The sequence below is a fragment of the Eumetopias jubatus genome, unplaced genomic scaffold (genome assembly GCF_037043125.1).
Source record: "Eumetopias jubatus isolate StellerSeaLion01/CBP00866 unplaced genomic scaffold, mEumJub1_p1.0 scaffold_12, whole genome shotgun sequence".
In the NCBI taxonomy this organism is placed as follows: domain Eukaryota; kingdom Metazoa; phylum Chordata; class Mammalia; order Carnivora; family Otariidae; genus Eumetopias; species Eumetopias jubatus.
The window spans coordinates 3,288,505-3,314,935 of NW_028274818.1; the positions used below are offsets into that span (position 1 = coordinate 3,288,505).

Below are 26,431 nucleotides of genomic sequence, written 5' to 3' on the forward strand. Positions count from 1 at the left end.
CGTTGGATACATGTTGTCAATTCTCAAGAAGCACTAGAGTTGGTCCACTAAAGGAAAGTCTCAAGAAATTCCCAGAAAATCCAGGGAGAGCCCAGGGCCAGTCAAGTCTTCACATTAGGGTTACCATATGGGCCAACCCAACTGGGTTGAGTCCAGTCGCGCAAGTTGTGGAAGAATTCACCAAAGCCTGAACAAAGAAGATAGAAGTTTATTGGCTACACTTTCAGGGAGCTGTGGGCAGGACAGCAAAGGAGTGACTGTTTGGAAGGAGGCAGTAATGGGCAGTTGTAGTTAAGGGGGAAGGTGAACAGGTATGGGAACATGAGGAATTTTCCTTCTCTGGTACCTGTGTCTGGGTGTAAGTAAACCATTGGTCAGCTAGAGCTAATGGATATTTTGGGTAGGTCACCTAATAGGCCTGTTTGTATTGAGCCAGGGGGCAGGAGGTCATTGTGGGCCCTTCTACCTTAATCAGGTTTCTGTTGCTCAAGTTCATTGCCTAAAATTGGCCTGTACACATACCCTATTTCCTGGGAAGAGTTTGTCCTTCCCTAGATTTGGGGTTAACAAGTTGCCTGGATACTTCAGGTTTCTGATGGATTCAAGAAAAGTGATTTTGGTTATCCATCTTTTCACAATCTTAAATATGGGAGTGAGTTCTTTTTTTTTTTTTTATGTTATGTTAGTCACCATTACAGTACATCAGTAGTTTTTGATGTAGTGTTCCATGGGAGTGAGTTCTTTCTAGCTTTCTGTGTTCCAATCTTTACTTTCTAAAAAATTTTTCCTTCCTTTCATTAGACTGAGATTATTTATGTTTACTGATTAACCAAGAAATAACAAGACAAATAGCCCAAACACATATATCCAGATGATATAAAACACAAACAAATATTGAAGAGCCTTTAAATACTTAAGAACACCATGGAAAAAGAAAGCCAGTTGTCCAGCATAGGCCAGCTCATGATTAGACAAGAATGGAACATTCCAGCAGGATCAGTAAGAAGGGAATCTGGATATGTGATTCCAGAACACCAGTTACACCACTTGGTACAAATTCTCAGTGGGTTCTTACTGCAAGTAATGGGAGATTTGCAGTAGGACTCTCTGTGTGAACTTCATGATTATTAGCATATGCTTGTATCCTAAAAGAGACAGTGTAAGATTCCCATTTCCTCAAATAGGGTTACAACTAGTGTTTTCTGATCCATAAGAAGTTTTTATTTTGAAGTATATTTGGATATCTAAACCAGATTATTTAATCATTTGAGAATTCTGGGCACCTTGGTGGCCTAGTTGGCTGAGCGTATGACTCCTGATTTTGGTTCAGGTCATGATCTCAGGGTCATGAGATCAAGCCCTGTTTTGGGCTCTGCACAGATCATGGAACCTGCTTAAGATTCTCTCTCTCTCCCTCACTTTCTATCCCAATGCTCCTGTTCACATGTGCATTTTCTCTCTCTCTCTCTTAAAAAAGAAAGAGAGAGAGAGAGAGATGATAGATATATAGAGAGAAATATAAAGAAATTTAAAAAATACAAGAATAGTCTTTGAGCACCTACCACTTTGCAGGTCCTCTGTTAAATGTTGAGGATCCATTAAAAGAGGGGTATATATCTAACACCCAAAGGCAAGCAATGAAGTCATGATTCTGAGTGGGCAAACATCACTTAAGGGACACCAGTTTAGAAAATATTATTTCATGCAGTCATGTTGTTGGGTACAGTGGCATATTATAATGGAACTCAGCACACAGAGTTCTGGGGAAGATGGTGCAGCAGGAAATCTCTAAGATCACCTTTTCCCAAGTAGATAACACCCATTTCAGTGTAAATAACCCAGAAAAAGACCCCAAAGACTGGCAGAACTAACTGTCTGTAGCCAAATGTAGAGAAGAGGCCACATTGAACAGGGTAGCATGGGTAGAGACACGGTAAGGAGCTAAAGGGATCTGAACAATGGCCACAGGAAGAAGGGACATAGTGGGGACAGGTAAGCATAGAAAAGGACTCATATTAGGGAGCCCACATGGGGAAGACAAATTTTTATAACAATTGATTTTGAAAACCAGAGGGGCTTAATTTTGGGGGTTCTAACAATCCATGGGGACTCATATGGAGAACAACAACAACAACAGCAAATCAGCAGGCTCACCTTTGAGATATCTAGGGGATCAAGAGGAAACTGAAACCTCCCACTTGAAGAGTACACCAACAGCCAACAGAGTAACATCATAGAAGCTGCAGTTCGAAATATGACTGGGATTTATGGGAGAGAGAGTTATTTACTAATGTCAGAGTACGCCCCAGAAGGACACAGATAGCTGGAGGACCCCTCCAGGAATAAAGAAGCTTGTAGGCGCCATTTCCCTCCTCCCCTGAGTGTGAGCACACAGACAAGTGTGAAAACTTGTGTTGAGACAACGCTCACTAACTCACTTGTTATCAGCACACCACAGACACATATTCCCCTGCAGGCACACTCCCTGCAGTCAGGTTAATGCTCCAGGTGCCCTCCCACAGCAGACCTGTGTAAACCTTGTTAACACTACATATCCTGCCCCAATGCCCTCTGTGGATCCACTCCCTCCAGCCCAGCCTGTTAGCATCTCACTAGCCGCAGACCCCTCAAAAACACTCCTGTGCAATTCTTGCTAACAGTGTGCCTCCAGTCACTGTGTTCTTTTGCAGATCTACCCTCTCTAATATGTTCTTTGAAAGAGTATATTCAAAGCAGTGCCATAAGCCTGACAATATGCAAGCAGTCCTGACATGGACCACAAAACTCCAGTGTGAGTCTTGCCCACAGGAGAGGGAAAAGAAACTACACAGAACTGTAACTGAGGCCCCAAAATGGACTGGAGGCATACATCAAGTCTGATGCAGGGCCATCCCGCCAATGAGAGTTTCTCAAGGGATAACATAGGGAATGTGCCCTGTAGTTTTGTGTTAGACATCTCTGGCAAATGTCATACTTATATGACACAATTAAAGGCAAGGAGGCCCCAGAATGGCCAACCAACAATATAGAGATCAAACCTTGCCCACGACAGGCAAGGACAGCCATTGCAGATGACTGGATCAAAGGAAAAATTTGCTCATCTATCACAGGAAGGCACATGAACCACATTAGGAGATACCCCTGCAGCGTCAGACTCTGGTGAACAGGGAACACTGCACTGCAGGGCACTACAGAACCTCTTCTTTATAGGATGACTTCTTTCAGGAACAGGAGATGTACCTAATATTACTAACACGCAGAAACAGACAGAGAATTAGACAAAATGAGACAGAGGAATACATCTCAAGTGAAAGACAAAGAAAAAATCACAGCAAGAGTACTAAGTGAAAAGGAGATATTACTATATGCCAGATAGAGAATTTAAAGTAATGCTCATAAAGATACTCACTAGATTGAGAAAGGAATAGAGGACTTCAGTGAGATCCTCCACAAAGAGATAGAAAGCATAAAAAGAATGAATCAGTGATGAACTCAATAAATGAAATTAAAAATACACTGATGGAATGAATAGTAGAATAGAGGAAGGAGAAGAATGATTCAGTAACCAGGAAGACAGGGTAATAGAAAGTGGTCAAGTTGAACAGAAGAGAGAGGGGAAAAAAATACAAAATGAATAGACTTAGGGAAGTCAGCAACACCATAAAGCATAAAAATATTTGCATTATGGATCACACAAGGAGACAGAAAAGGGGGCATTATGGATCACACAAGGAGACAGAAAAGGGAAGAAATAATAGCTGAAATCTTCCCAAATCTGGTGAAGGAAACAGATATCAAGAATCAGCAGGCACAGAGAGCCCCCAATAAAAAATCAACTCAAGGAGGTGCACACCATGATACATACTAATTGTTTTTTATTATTATTTTTTATTGTTATGTTAATCACCATACATTACATCATTCGTTTTTGATGTAGTGTTCCATGATTCATTGTTTGTGCATAACACCCAGTGCTCCACGCAGAACGTGCCCTCTTTAATACCCATCACCAGGCTAACACACTCCCCACCCCCTTCCCCTCTGGAACCCTGTTTGGTTTTCAGAGTCCATCATCTCTCATGGTTCGTCTCCCCCTCTGATTTACTCCCCTTCATTCTTCCCTTCCTGCTATCTTCTTTTTTTTTTCTTAACATATATTGCATTATTTGTTTCAGAGGTACAGATCTATAATTCAACAGTCTTGCACAATTCACAATGCTCACCATAGCACATATCCTACCAATGTCTAGCACCCAGCCACCCCCTCCCTCCCACCCCCCACCACTCCAGCAACCCTCAGTTTGTTTCCTGAGATTAAGAATTCCTCATATCAGTGAGGTCATATGATACATGTCTTTCTCTGATTGACTTATTTCACTCAGCATAACACCCTCCAGTTCCATCCACGCCGTTGCAAATGGCAAGATCTCATTCCTTTTGATGGCTGCATAATGTTCCATTGTGTATATATACCACTTCTTCTTTATCCATTCATCTGTCGATGGACATTTGGCTCTTTCCACAGTTTGGCTATTGTGGACATTGCTGCTATAAACATCGGGGTGCACGTACCCTTTCAGATCCCTACATTTGTATCTTTGTGGTAAATACCCAGTAGTGCAATTGCTGGATCGTATGGTAGCTCTATTTTCAACTGTTTGAGGAACCTCCATACTGTTTTCCAGAGTGGTTTCACCAGCTTGCATTCCCACCAACAGTGTAGGAGGGTTCCCCTTTCTCCGCATCCCCGCCAACATCTGTCGTTTCCTGACTTATTAATTTTAGCCATTCTGACTGGTGTGAGGTGGTATCTCATAGAGGTTTTGATTTGGATTTCCCTGATGCCGAGCGATGTTGAGCATGTGTCTGTTGGCCATTTGAATGTCTTCTTTGGAAACATGTCTGTTCATGTCTTCTGCCCATTTCTTGATTGGATTATTTGTTCTTTGGGTGTTGAGTTTGATAAGTTCTTTATAGATTTTGGATACTAGAACTCTATCTGATATGTCATTTGCAAATATCTTCTCCCATTCTGTCGGTTGTCTTTTGGTTTTGTGGACTGTTTCTTTTGCTGTGTGGAAGCTTTTTATCTTGGTGAGGTCCCAATAGTTCATTTTTGGCCTTGCTTCCCTTGCCTTTGGCAATGTTTCTAGGAAGAAGTTGCTGCCGCTGAGGTTGAAGAGGTTGCTGCCTGTGTTCTCCTTTAGGATTTTGATGGACCCCTGACTCACATTTAGGTCTTTCAACCATTTGGAGTCTATTTTGTGTGTGGTGTAAGGAAATGGTCCAGTTTCATTCTTCTGCATGTGGCTGTCCAATTTCCCCAACACCATTTGTTGAAGAGACTGTCTTTTTTCCATTGGACATTCTTTCCTGCTTTGTCAAAGATGAGTTGACCATAGAGTTGAGGGTCCATTTCTGGGCTCTCGATTCTGTTCCATTGATCTATGTGTCTGTTTTTGTCCCAGCACCATACTGTCTTGATGATGACAGCTTTGTAATAGAGCTGGAAGTCCGGAATTGTGATGACGCCAGCTTTGCTTTTCTTTGTCAACATTCCTCTGGGTATTCGGGGTCTCTTCTGGTTCCATACAAATTTTAGGATTATTTGTTCCATTTCTTTGAAAAAAGGGGATGGTATTTTGATGGGGATTGCATTGAATGTGTAGATGGCTCTAGGTAGCATTGACATCTTCACAATGTTTGTTCTTCCAATCCATGAGCATGGAACGTTTTTCCATTTCTTTGTGTCTTCCTCAATTTCTTTCATGAGTATTTTATCATTTTCTGAGTACAGATCCTTTGCCTCTTTGGTAGATTTATTCCTAGGTATCTTATGGTTTTGGGTGCAAATGTAAATGAGATTGACTCCTTCATTTGTCTCTCTTCTGTCTTGTTGTTGGTGTATAGGAATGCCACTGATTTCTGTGCATTGATTTTATATCCTGCCACTTGACTGAATTCCTGTAGGAGTTCTAGCAGTTTTGGGGTGGAGTCTTTTGGGTTTTCCACATACAGTATCATATCACTGCAAAGAGTGAGAGTTTGACTTCCTCTTTGCCGATTTGGATGCCTTTGATTTCTTTTTGTTGTCTGATTGCTATGGCTAGGACCTCTAATACTATGTTGAATAGCAGTGGTGAGAGTGGACATCTCTGCCGCATTCCTGACCTTAGGGGGAAAGCTCTCAGTTTTTCCACATTGAGAATGATATTTGCTATAGGTTTTTCATAGATGGCTTTTATGATATTTAGGTAGGTACCCTCTATCCCTATACTCTGAAGAGTTTTGATCAAGAAAGGATGCTGTACTTTGTCAAATGCTTTTTCTGCATCTATTGAGAGGATCATATGATTTTTGTTCTTTGTTTGTTAATATATTGTATCACATTGATTGATTTGCAGATGTTGAACCAAACTTGCAGCCCAGGGATAAATCCCACTTGGTCATGGTGAATAATCTTTTAATGTAGTCTTGGACCCTATTGGCTAGTATTTTGGTGAGAATTTTTGCATCCATGTTCATCAAGGATAGTGGTCTGTAATTCTCCTTTTTGATGGGGTCTTTGGTTTGGGGATCAAGGTAATGGTGGCCTCATAAAATGAATTTGGAAGTTTTCCTTCCATTTCTATTTTTTGGAACAGTTTCAGGAGAATAGGTATTAATTCTTTATGTTTGGTAGAATTCCCCTGGGAGGCCATCTGGCCATGGGCTTTTGTTTGTTGGGAGATTTTTGATGACTGCTTCAATTTCCTTAGTGGTTATAGGTCTGTTCAGGTTTTCTATTTCTTCCTGGTTCAATTTTGGTAGTTGATACATCTCTAGGAATGCATCCATTTCTTCCAGGTTATCTAATTTGCTGGGACAGAGTTGCTCATCATATGTTCTTATAATTGTTTGTATTTCTTTGGTGTTGGTTGTGATCTCTCCTCTTTCATTCATGATTTTGTTGATTTGGGTCATTTCTCTTTTCTTTTGGATAAGTCTGGCCAGGAGTTTATCAGTCTTCTTAATTCTCTCCAAGAACCAGGTCCTAGTTTCGTTGATCTGTTCTACTGTCCTTTTGGTTTCTATTTCATTGATTTCTGCTCTTTTCTTTATCATTTCTGTTCTCCTCCTGGGTTTAGGCTTTATTTGCTGTTTTTTCTCTAGCTCCTTTAGGTGTAATGTTAGGTGGTGTATTTGAGACCTTTCTTGTTTCTTGAGAAAGGCTTGTATTGCTATATACTTTCCTCTCAGGACTGCCTTTGCTGTATCCCAAAGATTTTGAACAGTTCTGTTTTCATTTTCATTGGTTTCCATGAATATTTTTAATTCTTCTTTAATTTCCTGGTTGACCCATTTTTTAGTAGGATGTTCTTTAGCCTCCATGTATTTGATTTCTTTCCGACTTTCCTCTTGTGATTGAGTTCTAGTTTCAAAGCACTGTGGCCTGAAAATATGCAGGGAATAATCCCAATCTTTTGGTACCAGTGGAGACCTGATTTATGAGCTAGGATGTGCTCTATTCTGGAGAATGTTCCATGGGTACTAGAGAAGAGTGTGTATTCCGTTGCTTTGGGATGGAATGTTCTGAATATGTCTGTGAAGTCCATTCGGTCCCATGTGTCATTTAATGTCTTTATTTCTTTGTTGATCTTTTGCTTAGATGATCTGTCCATTTCAGTGAGGGGGGTGTTAAAGTCCCCCACTATTATTGTATTGTTTCAATGTGTTTCTTTGCTTTGTTATTAATTGCCTTATATAATTTGCTGCTCCCATGTTAGGGGCATAGATATTTACAATTGTTAGATCTTGTTGGATAGACCCTTTAAGTAGGATATAATGTCCTTCCTCATCTCTTATTACAGTCTTTGGTTTAAAATCTAATTTGTCTGATAGAAGGATTGCCATCTCAGCTTTCTTTTGGTGTCCATTAACATGGTAAATGGTTTTCTACCCCTTCACTTTCAATGTGGGGGTGTCTTTGGGTCTAAAATGAGTCTCTTGCAGACAACATATCGATGGGTCTTGTTTTTTAATCCAGTCTGATACCTGTGTCTTTTGATTGGGGCATTTAGCCCATTTACATTCAGGGTAACTATTGAAAGATAGGAATTTAGTGCCATTGTATTGCCTGTAAGGTGACTGTTACTGTGTGTTTTCTGTATTCCTTTCTGGTCTATGCTGCTTTTAGGCTCTCTCTTTGCTTAGAGGACCCCTTTCAATATTTCTTGGAGGGCTGGTTTCCTGTTTGCAAATTCCTTTAATTTTTGTCTGTCCTGGAAGATTTTTATCTCTCCTTCTATTTTCAATGACAGCCTAGCTGGATATGGTGGTCTTGGCTGCATATTTTTCTCGTTTAGTGCTCTGAAGATATCTTGCCAGTCCTTTTCGGCCTGCCAGGTGTTTGTGGATAGGTCTGTTGCCAATCTAATGTTTCTACCATTATAGGTTTCATATCTCTTCTCCCGAGCTGCTTTCAAGATTTTCTCTTTGTCTCTGAGACTTGTAAGTTTTACTGTTAGATGAGGGGGTGTTGACCTATTATTATTGATTTTGAGAGGGTTCTCTGTGTCTCCTGGATTTTGATGCCTGTTTCCTTCCCCACATTAGGGAAGTTCTCTGCTATAATTTGCTCCAATATACCTTCTGTCCCCCTCCCTCTTTCTTCTTCTTCTGGGATCCCAATTATTCTAATGTTGTTTCATCTTATGGTATCGCTTATGTCTTGAATTCTGCCCTCGTGATCCTGTAGTTGTTTATCTCTCTTTTTCTCAGCTTCTTTATTTTCCATCATTTGGTCTTCTATATCACTGATTCTCTCTTCTGTCTCATTTATCCTAGCAGTTAGCGCCCCCATTTTTGATTGCACCTCATTAATAGCCTTTTGAGTTAGACTTGGTTAGATTTTAGTTCTTTTGTTTCTCCAGAAAGTGTTTCTCTAATAACTTCCATGCTTTTTTCAAACCCAGGTAGTATCTTTAAAGTCATTATTCTGAACTCTAGGTCCGATGTCGCACTAATGTCTGTATTGAGTAGGTCCCTGGCAGACGGTACTACCTCTTGTTCTTTTTGTTGAGGTGATTTTTTTCGTTTTGTCATTTTGTCCAGAGGAGAATAGATGAATGAGAGAACAAAATGCTAACAGGTTAACAACGTCCCCAGAAAATGTACTCTAATCAAATGAGAAAAGACCTTAAACCAGGGGAATAGAAAGGGAAAGAAAGAAAAAAGAAAGAGAAAAAAAAAAAAGAAAAAGAAAAAGATAAAAAGAAACAGAAACAGAAGAAACAAAAAACCAGAATATGATCAAATATGATCTGGCTGGTGCATAGATCAGTGCCACATACTAGATTTTGGATGTATTTTGGTCTGTTAGAAGAAAGTGCATCCCAACGTTTTAAAGAAAGAAAAACTTATATATGTACAAAAATAAGGGTTGATATGATGAAGGGATGGAATATGACTGTAAAGATGTAAATTATAAAAACTTCATAAAAGGAATTGATAAGAAGTTGTTTGAAAAAAGAAAGAAGAGGTTTTTTAAAAAAAAGGAAAAAAAGCAATAGAATGTGATTAGGCAGGAGACTAGAACAAAGCCATACACTGGAGATTTAGGGTATATTTTGATCTGTTAGAAGAAACTGTATTTCAATATTTTAAAGAGAGACCAGCTTATAGGTATATGCCAAAAATAAGGATAACTACTCTGAAGGGATAGAATATGACTCTAAAAATGAAAAAATAAAAATGTTTTTAAAAAAAAGGGATTGATAAGATGTTGGTTGAATAGCAGCAATGTCTGCAATAGCCACACTGTGGAAGGAGCCGAGATGCCCTTCAACAGATGAATGGATAAAGAATATGTTGTCCATATATATAATGGAATATTACTCAGCCATCAGAAAGGATGACTACCCAAGTTTTATATCAACCCGGATGGGACTGGAGGAGATTATGTTAAGTGAAATAAGTCAAGCAGAGAAAGTCAATTATCATATGGTTTCACTTATTTGTGGAACATAAGGAATAGCAGGGAGGACATCAGGAGAAGGAAGGGAAAAATGAAGGGGGGGGAATTGGAGGGAGAGATGAACCATGAGAGACGATGGACTCTGAGAAACAATCTGAGGGTTTTAGAGGGGAGGGGTGTGGGGGATGGGTTAGCCCGGTGATGGGTATTAAGGAGGGCACGTACTGCATGGAGCACTGGGTGTTATATGAAAACAATGGATCGTGGATCACCACATCAAAAACTAATGATGTATTGTATGGTGACTAACATAACATAATAAAATTAAAAAAAAATGTTGGTTGAAAAAGGGGAAAAGAAAAATTCAAAAGTAAAAAAGAGTTAAAAAAAATTAACTTTGAAAGACTAAAGAATCATAGTAAAAAAGCCATGGATTCTATGTGCAGTATTCCCCTAGCTCTGGAGTTCTGCATTTCTTATTGATTGGTAAACTTCGTCTTGGCTGGCTGTTCTTGCTGATCTTCTGGGGGAGAGGCCTGTTGCCGTGGTTCCCAAATGTCTTTGCTGGAGATGGAATTGCCCCACCCTTGCCGGTCCGGGCTAAGTAATCTGCTCGGGTTTGCTCTCGGGAGATTTTGTTCCGTGCAAGCTTTCCGTACAGCTTTGGAGGATGAGAGTGAAAATGGCAGCCTCCCAATCTCCACCCCGGAGGAGTTGAGAACTCAGGGCCCTGCTCCTCCGTGAGCCCCAGAGAAAAGCAGTCAATCACTCCCGTCTCCCAGGTCTCTGGCCGCACTCCATGCTCACCCAGCCTGTGACCGAGTGTTTCTATCTCTGGCACCTGACCCCGTGTGGAGTCTCCAAACCCAGCAGATCCCTGTGATGCACTCCTGCGCTGCTCCTCTTGGGGGAGGAGGGGAGTCTCCCCAGATCTGCCGCCTGTTGGGTGCCTGCTGGTGGAACTGTGGCCCGAATGTGTGGCGGATCATAGTTTATGGCAACCCGGAGCTGAGAGCCTGAGCCTCAGCTCCGTCTCTGCAGCCGGCTTCCCCACTCCAATACGTGGGAGCTCTGCCACACTCAGGCACCCCCAGTCTTTCTGTGACCCCGAGGGTTCTGAGACCACACTGTCCCACGAGGGTTCCACCCCCCGCTTAGCCACTGGAGTGATGTCCCTCAGCAGAGCTGACTTCTAAAAGTTCCGATTTTGTGCTCTGGGGCTCTGTCACTTGCCAGAAGTGGCTGACGGAGGCCCCCTCCCCCACCGTCTATCCCCCCGAATATCACCTTGGATTCACTTCTCCACACGTCCTACCTTCCACAGAGTGGTCACTTTTCTGTTGAGAGAGTTGTTGCTATTCTTTTCTTTGATCTCCTGTTGAATTCGTAGGTGTTCAGAATGGTTTGATCCCTATCCAGCTCAATTCCTGAGATCCGACGAAATCCAGGTCTCCTACTCCTCTGCCATCTTGCTCCGCCCCTGAAGAGACTCATTTTAGACCCAAAGTCACCTCCAAATTGAAAGTGAGGGGGTGGAGAACCATTTATCATGCTAAAGGACATGAAAAGGAAGCTGGAGTAGCAATCCTTAAGTCAGACTAACTAGATCTTAAACTAAAGACTGTAATAAGAGATGAAGAAGGAGAGTATATGATAATAAAAGTGTCTATCCAACAAGAAGATCTAACAATTATAAATATTTATGCTACTAACATGGGAGCAGCCAATTATACAAACCAATTAATAACAGAATTAAAAAAAACATGGATAACAATACAATAATAGTATGGGACTTTAACACCCTAGTAACAACAATGGACTGATCATCCAAGCAGAAATCAACAAGGAGGTGGGAGAGGCGCAAGATGGCGGAAGAGTAGGAGAGAAAAGTCTCAAATACAAAACCTAACCTTACAGCTAACTGAGCTGGAAAAAGTACAGCCAATAGAGCCTAAATTCATCAGGAGTGGAGAAATAATAAAGACTAGAGCAGAAATTAATGATATAGAAATCAAAATAACAGTAGAACAGATCAACCAAACTAGAAGTTGGTTCTTTAGAAGAATTAATAAGATCAACAAACCCCTAGCCAGATTTATCAAAAAGAAAAGAGAAAGGACCCAAATAAATAAAATCATAAATGAAAGAGGAGAGATCATAACCAACACTGAAAATATACACTTATAAAAGAATATTATGAGAAAGTATGTGCCAACAAAGTAGGCAATCTGGGAGCATTCCTACAAACATATAAGCAACCAAGACTGAAACAGGAAGAAATAGAAAACCTGAACAGACCCATAACCAGCAAGGAAACTGAAGAAGTAATCAAAAATCTCCAGAAAAACAAGAGTCCAGGGCCAGATGGCCTCCCAGTGGAATTCTACCAAACATTTACAGAACAATTAACACCTATTCTTCTGAAGTTGTTTCAAAAAATAGAAATGGAAGGGAAACTTCCAAACTATTCTATGAAGCCAGAATTACCTTGATCCCAAAACCTAGCAGAGACCCCACCAAAAAGGAGAATTACAGATCAATATCCCTGATAAACATGGCTGCAAAAATTCTCACAAAGATGCTAGAAAATAGGATCCAACGGTGCATTAAACAGATTATTCACCATGAGCATGCCAGATTTAATCCTCAGCTGCAAGTATTGTTCAACATCCATAAATTGACCAATGTGATAAAGCACATTAATAAAAGAAAGGACAAGAATCATATGATCCTCTCAATGGATACAGAATAAGCATTTGGCAAAATACAGCATCCTTTCTTTTTTTTAAAGCTTTCATTTATTTATTTGAGAGAGAGAGAAAGAGAGTGAGAGAGAGAACACAAGAAGAGGGAGGGTCAGAGAGAGAAGCAGATTTCCTGCTGAGCTGGGAGCCTGATGTGGGACTCTATCCTGGGACTCCGGGATCATGACCTGAGCAGAAGGCAGTCACTTAACCAACTGAACCACCCAGGCACCCTACAGCATCCTTTCTTTTCTGTTTTTTTTTAAATTTTTTATTGTTATGTTACTCACCATATATTACATCATTAGTTTTTGATGTAGTGTTCCATGATTCATTGTTTGTGCATAACATCCAGTGCTCCACGCAGAATGTGCCCTCTTTAATACCCATCACCAGCCTAACCCATCCCCCACCCCCCTCCCCTCTAGAAACCTCAGTTTGTTTTTCAGAGTCCATCGTCTCTCATGGTTCGTCTCCCCCTCTGACTTACTCCCCTTCAGGCTTCCCCTCCTGCTATCTTCTTCTTTTTCTTTTTTCATAACATATGTTGCATTATTTGTTTCAGAGGTACAGATCTGTGATTCAACAGTCTTGCACAATTCACAGCGCTCACCATAGCACATACCCTCCCCAATGTCTATCACCCAGCCACCCCATCCCTCCCACCCCCCACCACTCCAGCAACCCTCAGTTTGTTTCCTGAGATTAAGAGTTCCTCATATCAGTGAGGTCATATGATACAAGTCTTTCTCTGATTGACTTATTTCACTCAGCATAACACCCTCCAGTTCCATCCACATCACTGCAAATGGCATGATCTCATTCTTTTTGATGGCTGCATAATATTCCAGTGTGTATATATACCACCTCTTCTTTATCCATTCATCTGTTGATGGATATCTTGGCTCTTTCCACAGTTTGGCTATTGTGGACATTGCTGCTATAAACATCGGGGTGCACGTACCCCTTCGGTTCCCTACATTTGTCTATTTGTGGTAAATACCCAGTAGTGCAATTGCTGGATCGTATGGTAGCTCTATTTTCAACTGTTTGAGGAACCTCCATACTGTTTTCCAGAGTGGTTTCACCAGCTTGCATTCCCACCAACAGTGTAGGAGGGTTCCCCTTTCTCCACATCCCCGCCAATACCTGTCCTTTCCTGACTTGTTAATTTTAGCCATTCTGACTGGTGTGAGGTGGTATCTCATGGAGGTTTTGATTTGGATTTCCCTGATGCCGAGCGATGTTGAGCACTTTTTCATGTGTCTGTTGGCCATTTGGATGTCTTCTTTGGAAAAATGTCTGTTCATGTCTTCTGCCCATTTCTTGATTGGATTATTTGTTCTTTGGGTGTTGAGTTTGATAAGTTCTTTATAGATTTTGGATACTAGGCCTTTATCTGATATGTCATTTGCAAATATCTTCTCCCATTCTGTCGGTTGTCTTTTGGTTTTGTGGACTGTTTCTTTTGCTGTGCAAAAGCTTTTTATCTTGATGAAATCCCAAAAGTTCATTTTTGCCCTAGCTTCCCTTGCCTTTGGCGATGTTTCTAGGAAGAAGGTGCTGCGACTGAGGTCGGAGAGGTTGCTGCCTGTGTTCTCCTTTAGGATTTTGATGGACTCCTGTCTCACATTGAGGTCTTTCAACCATTTGGAGTCTATTTTTGTGTGTGGTGTAAGGAAATGGTCCACTTTCATTCTTCTGCATGTGGCTGTCCAATTTTCCCAACACCATTTGTTGAAGAGACTGTCTTTTTTCCATTGGACGTTCTTTCCTGCTTTGTCAAAAACGAGTTGACCATAGAGTTGAGGGTCCATTTCTGGGCTCTTGATTCTGTTCCATTGATCTATGTGTCTGTTTTTGTGCCAGTACCATATTGTCTTGATGATGACAGCTTTGTAATAGAGCTGGAAGTCTGGAATTGTGATGCCGCTAGCTTTGCTTTTCTTTTTCAATATTCCTGTGGCTATTCGGGGTCTCTTCTAGTTCCATTCGAATTTTAGGATTATTTGTTCCATTTCTTTGAAAACAGTGGATGGTATTTTGATGGGGATTGCATTGAATGTGTAGATTGCTCTAGGTAGCATTGACATCTTCACAATGTTGGTTCTCCCAATCCATGAGCATGGAACGTTTTTCCATTTCTTCGTGTCTTCTTCAATTTCTTTCATGAGTATTTTATAGTTTTCTGAGTACAGATCCTTTGCCTCTTTGGTTCAATTTATTCCTAGGTATCTTATGTCTTTGGGTGCAATTGTAAATGGGATCGACTCCTTGATTTGTCTCTCTTCTGTCTTGTTGTTGGTGTATAGGAATGCCACTGATTTCTGTGCATTGATTTTATATCCTGCTACTTAACTGAATTCCTGTATGAGTTCTAGCAGTTTTGGGGTGGAGTCTTTTGGGTTTTCCACATACAGTATCATATCATCTGCAAAGAGTGAGAGTTGACTTCCTCTTTGCCGATTTGGATGCCTTTGATTTCTTTTTGTTGTCTGATTGCTGTGGCTAGGACTTCTAATACTATGTTGAATAGCAGTGGTGAGAGTGGATATCCCTGCCATATTCCTGACCTTAGGGGAAAAGCTCTCAGCTTTTCCCCATTGAGAATGATATTGGCTGTAGGTTTTTCATAGATGGCTTTTATGACATTGAGGTATGTACCCTCTATCCCTATACTCTGAAGAGTTTTGATCAAGAAAGGATGCTGTACTTTGTCAAATGCTTTTTCTGCATCTATTGAGAGGATCATACGATTCTTGTTCTTTCTTTTGTTAATGTATTGTATCACGTTGATTGATTTGCGGATGTTGAACCAGCCTTGCAGTCCAGGGATAAATCCCACTTGGTTCTGGTGAATAATCCTTTTAATGTACTGTTGGATCCTATTGGCTAGTATTTTGGTGTGAATTTTTGCATCCACCGTCATCAAGGATATTGGTCTGTAGTTCTCCTTTTTGATGGGGTCTTTGTCTGGTTTGGGGATCAAGGTAATCGTGGCCTCATAAAATGAGTTTCGAAGTTTTCCTTCCATTTCTATTTTTTGGAACAGTTTCAGGAGAATACGTATTAATTCTTCTTTAAATGTCTGATAGAATTCCCCTGGGAAGCCATCTGGCCCTGGGCTTTTGTTGTTGGGAGATTTTTGATTTCTGCTTCAATTTCCTTAGTGACTATAGGTCTGTTCAGGTTTTCTATTTCTTCCTGCTTCAATTTTGGTAGTTGATACATCTCTAGGAATGCACCCATTTCTTCCAGGTTACCTAATTTGCTGGCATAGAGTTGCTCATAATATGTTCTTATAATTGTTAGTATTTCTTTGGTGTTGGTCGTGATCTCTCCTCTTTCATTCATGATTTTGTTGTTTTGGGTCATTTCTCTTTTCTTTTTGAAAATCTGGCCAGGGGTTTTTCAATCTTGTTAATTCTTTCAAAGAACCAGGTCCTAGTTTCGTTGATCTGTTCTACTGTTCTTTTGGTTTCTAGTTCATTGATTTCTGCTCTGATCTTTATTATTTCTCTTCTCCTGCGGGGTTTGGGCTTTATTTGCTGTTCTTTCTCCAGCTCCTTTAGGTGTAGGGTTAGGTTGTGTATTTGAGACCTTTCTTGTTTCTTGAGAAAGGCTTGTATTGCTATATACTTTCCTCTCAGGACTGCCTTTGCTGTATCCCAAAGATTTTGAACACTTGTGTTTTCATTTTCATTGGTTTCCATGAATTTTTTTTAATTCTTCTTTAATTTCCTGGTTGACCCATTCATTTTTAGTAGGATGTTCTTTAGCCTCCATGTATTTGAGTTCTTTACGACTTTCCTCTTCTGATTGAGTTCTAGTTTCAGAGCATTGTGGTCTGAAAATATGCAGGGAATAATCCCAAACTTTTGGTATCGGTTGAGACCTGATTTGTGACCTAGGATGTGATCAATTCTGGAGAATGTTCCATGGGCATTAGAGAAGAATGTGTATTCCATTGCTTTGGGATGGAATGTTCTGAATATGTCTGTGAAGTCCATTTGGTCCAGTGTGTCATTTAAAGTCTTTATTTCCTTGTTGATCTTTTGTTTAGATGATCTGTCCATTTCAGTCAGGGGGGTGTTAAAGTCCCCCACTATTATTGTATTGTTGTCAATGTGTTTCTTCGCTTTTGTTATTAATTGCCTTATATAATTTGCTGCTCCCCTGTTCGGGGCATAGATATTTACAATTGTTAGATCTTCTTTTTGGATAGACCCTTTAAGTAGGATATAGTGTCCTTCCTCATCTCCTATTACAGTCTTTGTTTTAAAATCTAATTTGTCTGATATAAGGATTGCCACCCCTGCTTTCTTTTGGTGTCCTTTAGCATGGTAATGGTTTTCCACCCCCTCACTTTCAATCTGGGGGTGTCTTTGGGTCTCAAAGGAGTCTCTTGCAGACAGCATATTGATGGGTCTTGTTTTTTAATCCAATCTGATAGCCTGTGTCTTTTGATTGGGCATTTAGCCCATTTACATTCAGAGTAACTATTGAAAGGTATGAATTTAGTGCCATTGTATTGCCTGTAAGGTGACTGTTACTGTATATTGTCTGTGTTCCTTTCTGATCTATGCTGCTTTTAGGCTCTCTCTTTGCTTAGAGGACCCCTTTCAATATTTCTTGTATGGTTGGTTTCGTTTTTGCAAATTCCTTTAGTTTTTGTTTGTTCTGGAAGCTTTTTATCTCTCCTTCTATTTTCAATGACAGCCTAGCTGGATATAATATTCTTGGCTGCATATTTTTCTCATTTAGTGCTCTGAAGATATCTTGCCAGTCCTTTCTGGCCTGCCAGGTCTCTGTGGATAGGTCTGTTGCCAATCTAATGTTTCTACCATTGTAGGTTACATATCTCTTCTCCCGAGCTGCTTTCAGGAATTTTTCTTTTTTTCTGAGACTCGTAAGTTTTATATTAGATGTCGGGGTGTTGACCTATTATTATTGATTTTGAGAGGGGTTCTCTGTGCCTCCTGGATTTTGATGCCTGTTTTCTTCCTCTCATTAGGGAAGTTCTCTGCTATTATTTGCTCCAATATACCTTCTGCCCCTCTCTCTCTTTCTTCTTCTTCTGGGATCCCAATTATTCTAATGTTGTTTCATATTATTGTATCACTTATCTCTCGAATTCTGCCCTCATGATCCAGTAGTTGTTTCTCTCTCTTTTTCTCAACCTCTTTATTTTCCATCATTTGGTCTTCTATATCACTGATTCTCTCTTCTGCCTCATTTATCCTAACAGTTAGTACCCCCATTTTTGATTGCACCTCATCAATCGCCTTTTTTATTTCGTCTTGGTTAGATTTTAGTTCTTTTATTTCTCCAGAAAGGTTTCTCTAATAACTTCCATGCTTTTTTCAAGCCCAGCTAGTATCTTTTAAAGTCATCATTCTGAACTCTAGGTCCGACATCGTACTAATGTCCGTATTGAGTAGGTCCCTGGCTGACGGTACTACCTCTTGTTCTTTTTGCTGAGGTGATTTTTTTCATCTTGTCATTTTGTCCAGAGGAGAATAGATGAATGAGAGAACAAAATGCTAACAGGTTAACAACGTCCCCAGCAAATATACTCTATACAATTCAGTAAAGACCTGAAACCAGGGGAAAAGAAAGGGAAAGAAAGAAAAAAGAAAGAGAAAAAAACAAAAACAAAAACAGAACAATATAAAAAAAGCAGAATATGATCAAATATGATCAGGCTAGTGCATAGATCAGTGCCACACACTAGATTTTGGGCGTATTTTGGTCTGTTAGAAAAAATTGCCTCCTAAAATTTTAAAGCAAGAAAGACTTACATATGTCCAAAGTGAGGGTTGATAAAATGAAGATGGAAAATGACTGTAAGGATGAAAATTATAAAAGATTTTATAAAAGGAATTGATAAGATAAGAAGTTGTTTGAAAAAAGAAAGAAGATTTTAAAAAAAAGGGAGAGGATGTGATTAGGCAGGAGACTAGAACAAATCAATACAGTAGAGATTTAGGGTATATTTTGATCTGTTAGTAGAAATTGTATCTCAAAATTTTAAAGAGAGAACAACTTATATATATATATGCCAAAAATAAGGGTAACTAGTATGAAGGGATAAAATATGACTCAAAAAATGAGAAATAAAAAATGTTTTTTTTAAAAAATAGATTGATACGATGTTGGTTGAAAAAGGGAAAAAGAAAAATTCAAGAAAAAACAGTTAAAATATTAACTTTGAAAAACTAATGAATCATGGTTAAAAAAAAGCCATGAATTCTATGTGCAGTATTCCCCTAGCACTGGAGTTCTCCTGTTCTCCTTGATCGGTAAACTTGGTCTTGGCTTGCTGGTTGTTCGTGCTGATCTTCGGGGGGAGGGGCCTGTTGCCGTGGTTCCCAAATGTCTTTGCCGGAGGTGGAATTGCCCCGCCCTTGTCGGTCTGGGCTAAGCAATCTGCTCGGGTTTGCTCTCAGGAGCTTTTGTTCCCTGCCAGCTCTGGTATAGCTTTGGAGGACCAGGGTGAAAACGGTGGCCTCACAATCTCCTTGCAGCGGAGCTGAGAACTCAGGACTCTGCTCCTCTGTGCGCCCCCAGAGAAAAGCAGTCACTCCCATCTCCCTGGTCTCCGGCCGCACTCCGTGCTCACCTGGGCCTGTGACCGAGCATTTCTATCTCTGGCATCCGACCCCGTGTGCAGTCTCCAAGCCCAGCAGATCCCTGTGGTGTGCTCCCGCACTGCTCCTCCCCGGGGAGGAAGGGGAGTCTCCCCAGCTCTGCCGCTTGTTGGGTCCCTGCTGGAGGAGCAGTGGCCCGACTGGGCCGCGGATCACAGTTTATGGCAACCCCGAGCTGAGAGCCCAGCCTCAGCTCCATCTCTGCAGCCTGCTTCCCCACTCCAATACCTGGGAGCTCTGCTGCACTCAGGCGCCCCCAGTTTTTCTGGGACCTCGAGGGTTCTGAGACCACACTGTTCCACAAGGTTTCCACCCCCAGCTTAGCCACTGGAGCGGAGTCCCTCAGCGGAGCTGACTTCTAAAAGTTCTGATTTTGTGCTCCGCGGCTCTATCACTTGCCAGAAGCAGCCGACGGAGGCCCCCTCCCCCGCCGTCTATCCTCCCGAATATCGCCTCGGATTCACTTCTCCACACGTCCTACCTTCCAGTAAGTGGTCGCTTCTCTCTTCAGAGAGTTGTTGCTACTCTCTTCTTCGATCTCCGGTTGAGTTCATAGGTGTTCAGAATGGTTTGATCCCTATTCAGCTGAATTCCTGAGACCAGACGAAATCCAGGTCTCCTACTCCTCCGCCATCTTGCTCCACCCCCGAAACTGGACCATTTTCTTACAACATACACAAAAATAAACTCAAAATGATGAAAGACACAAATATGAGACATAAATCCACCAGAATTCTAGAGGAGAACACAGGCAGCAATTGCTTTGACCTTGCCCACTGCAAATTCTTGCTAGACATATCTCACTAGGCAAGAGAAACAAAAGCAAAATGAACTATTGGGACTTCAAAAAAAGCTTTTGCATAGCAAAGGAAATAGTTAACAAAACGATTGGACAATCTACTGAATGTGACTAGATATTTCCTAATAACATATCTGTTAAAGGGTTAGTCTCCAAAATATATAAAGAAGTTGGACAACTCAACACCAGAAGAACAAATAATCCAATTAAAAATGGGTAGAAGACACGAGTAGACATTTCTGTAAAGAAGACTTTCAGATGGCCGACAGACACAGGAAAAAACCTCAACATCTTATCAGGGAAATGCAAATCAAAACCACAATGAGATGTCACCTCACACCTGTCCCATTGGCTAAATTCAAAAACACACAAGAAACAAGTGTTATAGAGGAAGTGGAGTAAAGGGAGCTCTTGTATACTTGGTGGGAATGCAAACTGGTGCAGCCATGGTGGAAAACAGTATGGAGGTTCCTCAAGAAATTAAAAACAGACTTACCATATGATCCAGTAATGCTACTACTGGATACTTACCCAAGGAATGTGAAAACAGTGAAATGAAAAGAAACATGCACCCCAATGTTTACTGAAGCATTATTTACAATAGTCCATGTATGGTAGCATCCCAAGTGCCCATAGATAGAGGAATACAAAAAAAAAGTGTGGTATGTACCCACAATGAAATATTTATCAGGAATAATAATGACTGAAATCTTGCCATTTGTAACAACATGTATGGAGCTAGAATATGATGGTAAATGAAATAATCAGTCAGGGAAAGACAAATTCCATACGATTTCACTCATATGTGGCATTTAAGAAACAAAATGAACAAAGAGAAAAAGTGCCAAAGGAAAAAACAGAATCTTATCTATAGAGAACACACTGCTGGTTCCCAGAGGGGAGATGGGTGGGGGAATGGGGGAAATAGGTGAAGGAGATTAAGATTACACTTATAATTGATGAGCACTGAGTAATGTATAGGATTGTTGATCCTTATACTGTACCCCTGAAACTAATATAACACTGTGTGTTAACTATACTGGAACTTAAAATAAAGGAACCAAAGAAAAATTAACTCAGCACACCAAAATATATAGTTCTTGATTTATGTGTTTTTCTTCCCAAGTAGAATAAAAGCTCCTTGCATAAAGTGATTGCACTGTGAACACAGTATTTTCATGAGTGTAGCAAGGTCCTTGGGTCCAGGCAGGTGCTAAGTGACTGGTGAGTGAGTATATATTAATGCAAGTCAGACTGAGGGGGTATACTTCAGATGTTTCAATGTCCCATGGTCTTTGTGACGGCTACTGGTTCCTCCCTAAGAATAATAGTGAACTGGTGGTTGCTGATACTGTTACACATGCAATCATGGGGGAACTTGGACAAGGAAATAGAGCAACTGTTAAAAAGAAACCCATTGGACTAAAATGGCACAGATCAAGTACCCAAACCTTGCTTACTCCCTAACCTAACTACAGTTACCACTTCCCCTAGAAATGTTCACCTGTCAGTGAGATTTTTCTGGTCAGCAACAGTGAGGTAGTCTGTCATATGGACCCTCTCCATCCTCCAAGGAGGGGAGGTCATCTGAATGGTGAGACCCTCTTCTCTCACAATTAAGGAAAAGTAACCTTTCCTGAAACACTCCTTTTTCTTCTTTACGTCTCTTCAGAGTTCCCCTTTACCTGCCAGATGTGTGCTGCCCCATTCTTGAATCACTTAATAAAAACAAATGGATATTCAAATTTACCTGGATCATTTTTTTGTTTTTTAACATATGCGGTGAGAAGTCGGAAATGTGAATGAGCTGGGGTGGGGGTGAGATGGGGAAGGAAATACATGGGGGGTGTCACAAGGGCAGGAGGGACAGAGTGAAGGCAGGGTCCAGTGTTGGGTGCAGGGGGCTGTGTGTTTACATGGGTTTCTCTCTGGAGAAGGAAAAGCCTGAGAGGTGGGGTCAATTTCTCATGCCATATAAGACTTGTTCTGAATTAGGGGACGTGGAGCAGAATGGAAGCTGGTGACAGGGAGAAGCTGGAAGCCAGAAGGAGAGTCAGACCAGGAGGGGAAGTGAGAGTCTGAGTAGGTGTCCAGGGTTGAGGGAGGAGCACATTTGCATTGTTGCAGAGACTCAGGGAAGGCTGTGTGTTGAGAAGGAAGTCAGAAGAGAGGTGCTGTGTGGGGTAGGTTTGCTAGAAGAGATGCCAAAGGCTGACTTGTAAGAAAAAAAAAGAACATCTGCAAATATAATGCTGTTCCTGCCACTTGTGCTGCTGGTGGTTCTCCTCCCAGGTGGTGACAGTGAAGAAGTTGAGATCTGGCCCTACCCAGTGGGTGCATGTGTGAGTGTGTGTGTGTGTGTGTGTGTGTGTGTGTGTGTGTGCGCACATATGTGTTTGTGCCAATCTTTGTTGTGTGTGATGTGTGAACGTGTGCTTGTGTGCACTTCAATATGTATGTAAGTATGTATGAGTATGTGTACGTAGGAGTCTACTTGAATTCCATCTTCCTCTAGGAAAGAGCCTCCAGTGGCTTCTGAACCTCATGTCTCCCCATCAAAAATCTGAATCACACTCATCTAAGCAGGGAGTAGAAGCCAGACCCCAATTCTTGAAAAGCTTCATGTTTTCTGATACTTCACTCCTCTCTTGACCACAGGCTATGCTCTTCTGTTCCCGACTAGTGTCTCCTGACACCACCCCTCTCCCTGGCCTGCAACCTCTCCTCCCTTACTTTGTGACAGACTCCTTGAACTGTACTTGTCTCCTCATTAAGTCCCATTAGTGAACTCTATCTATGTGTTCCCTGTACCCACTGCACTCCCTTGAAGCTAGATTATTTTTACCCCAGCTCTCCCACTGAGCCTTTCCCTATTCTCTGCCCATACACTTCATCTCTCTCCTCCAATATTTGTTCCTTCCTCTATCTTCACCTTTTCCTCTGCCTCTATCCACCACCACTTCCGCTTTGTGTGAGCGCCCCCTCAAACCAAACTGTGCTTCATTCCCTCTAATCCCCTGAACTTCTCCCTCTGCGTCCACCATCATGGCTTCCACTCATCTCATTTCATCTCTTTCTCTCCCCCGTACTATAACTCAGTTTATCTTCCCCAGATTCTTTCCAGGTACAGATCACAGGAGGCTATGATTCCCATTTTGGAAAAGTATCGGTAGCCTTTGCACAGATTGCTATCAAGGATCAGATCTCATGAGTTTCCAGAACACATCATGGTGGCCATCTCCAAAGGGAAGAAGTAGGGCTCAGCAGGTCTTCACACTATTTAATCAGTATCATGTTTTCAATGAAATGCTATGCATGCTCTTCAGTGACTCCTGCTCCCAGTTTCTGTTGGGTCTTCTTGATGCAGGGAAGGCATATCTCCAGCAACAAGGTCAGTACTGCTTCCTCCCTCCAAGAATTCTCTATTCTGCACTCATAAATTTGTACCATTCTTTCAAATTCAGGGTAAGAAGGAGTCAAGAGGGAGAGAGGAGGATGGTGACAGGTTTCTAGAGGTGGAAAGATGTCTACCTAAAGTGATGTGAATATCTACCCACTCAGTCTGTGAATTCCTGTCCTGTCTGTGCAGTGAGGCCAGAGGCCTGGTTGTCCACTGGCCCCAGTCTGGTCCCGGCCGTCTGCTGCTGGTGTCCGACGTTTCTGGCTTCTACCCAAAGCCTGTGTGGGTGATGTGGATGCGGGGTGAGTAGGAGCAACAGGGCACCCAGCGAGGTGATCTCCTGCCTCATGCTGATGGGACATGGTATCTTCAGATGTCCTTTTATGTAATAACCAGGGATGCAGCTGGCTTGTCATGCTGATGAGACACAGCAGTCTAGGAGGCCAGGACATGGTCCTCTACTGGGGTGAGAAAGACTGGGGTCCACCTGGGAAAGGGGGTGGGTATTCCTCTGACAGATCAGGAGAGCCAGATGAAAAACTGGGGATTCTAGGGACTCCAGACCACAAAGGACCAAAAAGTCAGTAATCCAAGAAATGGAAGAGCTGAGGGTGAAGGTCCTGCTGATGTGGGAGGATGTGGAGGGTGGGTAAGGGCCCATTTCTGAGGAGGGATGGGAGAAGTGAAAGGGGGAAGGGAGGTTGGTGAGGTAGACGGTGACATGAGAAAAGAAGACCAGGGAATTGCAGTTCAACCTGGGGTAGATGGGAAGTGATACCCTCTGTGTACCAAACCCACAGAGCAACCCTACTCCATGGGCTTGGTCTTCCTGGTGGTGATAGTGCTCCTGGTGCTTCTGGCAGGTCCAGCATTGTGGCTCTGGAAGCATTGGTTAGTCTTTGGAGCCACCTTCCTACTCTTTCCCATGTCTCTCCCTACCTTTAGTCTGTCTTCGCCCCCCCTGTTCCCAGTGCCCTTCCCCCTGTAGTCCTCACCTCCACCTACTACAGAGTGACTCCTCCTTCTGTTCCTTCCAGGAAGACACACTGGAGACAGTGCACTGACCTCCCTTCTGAGCGAGATCCCAGCAGCCCAGGCTCCAGTACTTACCAAATCCAGCTCAGTGGTGATGGTCTTACAACTCTCTGTGTGCAACCTTGTCTTTCATTTTTGCTTAATGATCAGTTGTCAATATAATCTCAGTTTAATTTAGCGGGGTTTATTTTTCTGTCTTGGTTCTGGAACTTAAACCTCAAAATTTATCTATGAATGGAATGAAGCCACAGCACCTGCTTGGGTGAACAGGCATCAGATGTCACTTCCTCCAGAGAGCCCTCCCTGATTCACAAGTAGAAGCAGTCTCTGCCTGTTGAGAATTTTCACCACCTTTTCCTGAACTTTTGTAAATCTATGCCTCACATTCCACCTCTTGTTACTTACCCCCATTTAGGTCCCTTGTCCCTCCTAATTCTTAGGATTCTTGAGAACAATGTCCATTCCTTTTTAATATTTGTAAACTTGGCAAGGAATCTCACCTGCATGGAATATGTCCTCAATAAAAATCTGTGTGGAATATATGCCACATTTATAGTTTTTTCTTCTTCTTTTACTTCCTGACAAGTTTGTAGTAGTTGAGATGTTTGATGTCCTTCTTGTTAAAAGTCTTGTCACGAGGCTGAGGGAATTCACACTCTTCTGGATTTTTGCTGATGTCTCTGAGCCCCTGAGGAGAAACACAGTTTTGCCTGTGACCATTCCAGTTATTTAATAGCAGACACCTATTAGCATAGACCTGTTTCCTGATCCGTGTGGTTCATGGCAGGGGAATGAATATTCTCTCTTGTCCTGGATGATAAAGTGTGGGGTAAAAAGCCTGAAACAAGTATAAACCATTTTTCAGCACCAGAGAAGCATGCCTGAGGTTGATACCTGCGTGCAAGAAGGCAGAGAAATTGTATAGATGAAACTTGCCAAGAGGGTAGATCTGAAGTGCTCTCACCACCAGAAAATTAAAGAAAAGAACAGAAAAAGAAACAAGAGGGTCAGGAGGGAGGAGTTTACATGGAAGAATAGTAGGACCCAAAGCTTGCCTGGATCCTCAAACCAAGCTAGATAAGTATTAAATCATTCTGAATACCCAAGAAATCGATCTAAGGACTGACAGAACAAATTGCACAGCTAGAGGCAGAGAAAAGGCCCCATCATGGAAGGTAGGCGGTTCAGAGACATGACTTGGGGGAAAAATAGATCATGAGTGCTGTGGAGGAGAGGGAGTCCCGGTCAAGAATAGAGGAGAGAGAGTGAGTGAGAGACAGAGAGAGAGAGAGAGAGAGAGAGAGAGAGAGAGAAGAGTGTACAGGGGATTACACAGGGAAAACACTTTGCCAAAGCCAATGACTGGGAACTCAAGAGGGGCTGATTTTTGTGTTTTTACAACCAGTGCGGCTCAACAACTGGAGTTTTAGAGGTCTGTGCCTTGGAAATCAATTGGAGTTCTGAGAAAAGAATTGCTGCAATTCTACAAATACACAAGTGACCACTTTTTGCAAGGTAGAAGGTGTGGAGATGTGAATCTGGGGCAATATATCAAAAGATAAACTGCAGAGGGGAGGGAGCTTGCTTAAAGAGGTTACCCAGAAAGTATTATACCCGGGAAGTATTATAAGTATTATCTAGGCACTGGCTTTCTGCTAGGTGTTGCCATAATCTGTGAACCTCTGCTTGGTCGCATGACTGCTCTCCAGGCAGGGGCCCACCAAAAGGCAGAAGCATGACAAAAAAACCCTCCCTCCCCTGGGAGGAAAAGCACAGGTCCAGGCCAAAGGAATCTGTAAAGTTTGGAGACTGGAAACTGGGTCGCATTCCTGAGGTAAAAACGCTTGG

The 26,431-nt window shown here is 41.8% G+C and overlaps 1 pseudogene; it reads left to right on the top strand.

Annotated features, from left to right (window-relative positions):
* Positions 1 to 1,958: 1,958 nt before the first annotated feature.
* Positions 1,959 to 24,745, top strand: LOC114199146 (T-cell surface glycoprotein CD1a-like; annotated as a pseudogene).
* The last annotated feature ends 1,686 nt before the right edge of the window (positions 24,746 to 26,431 follow it).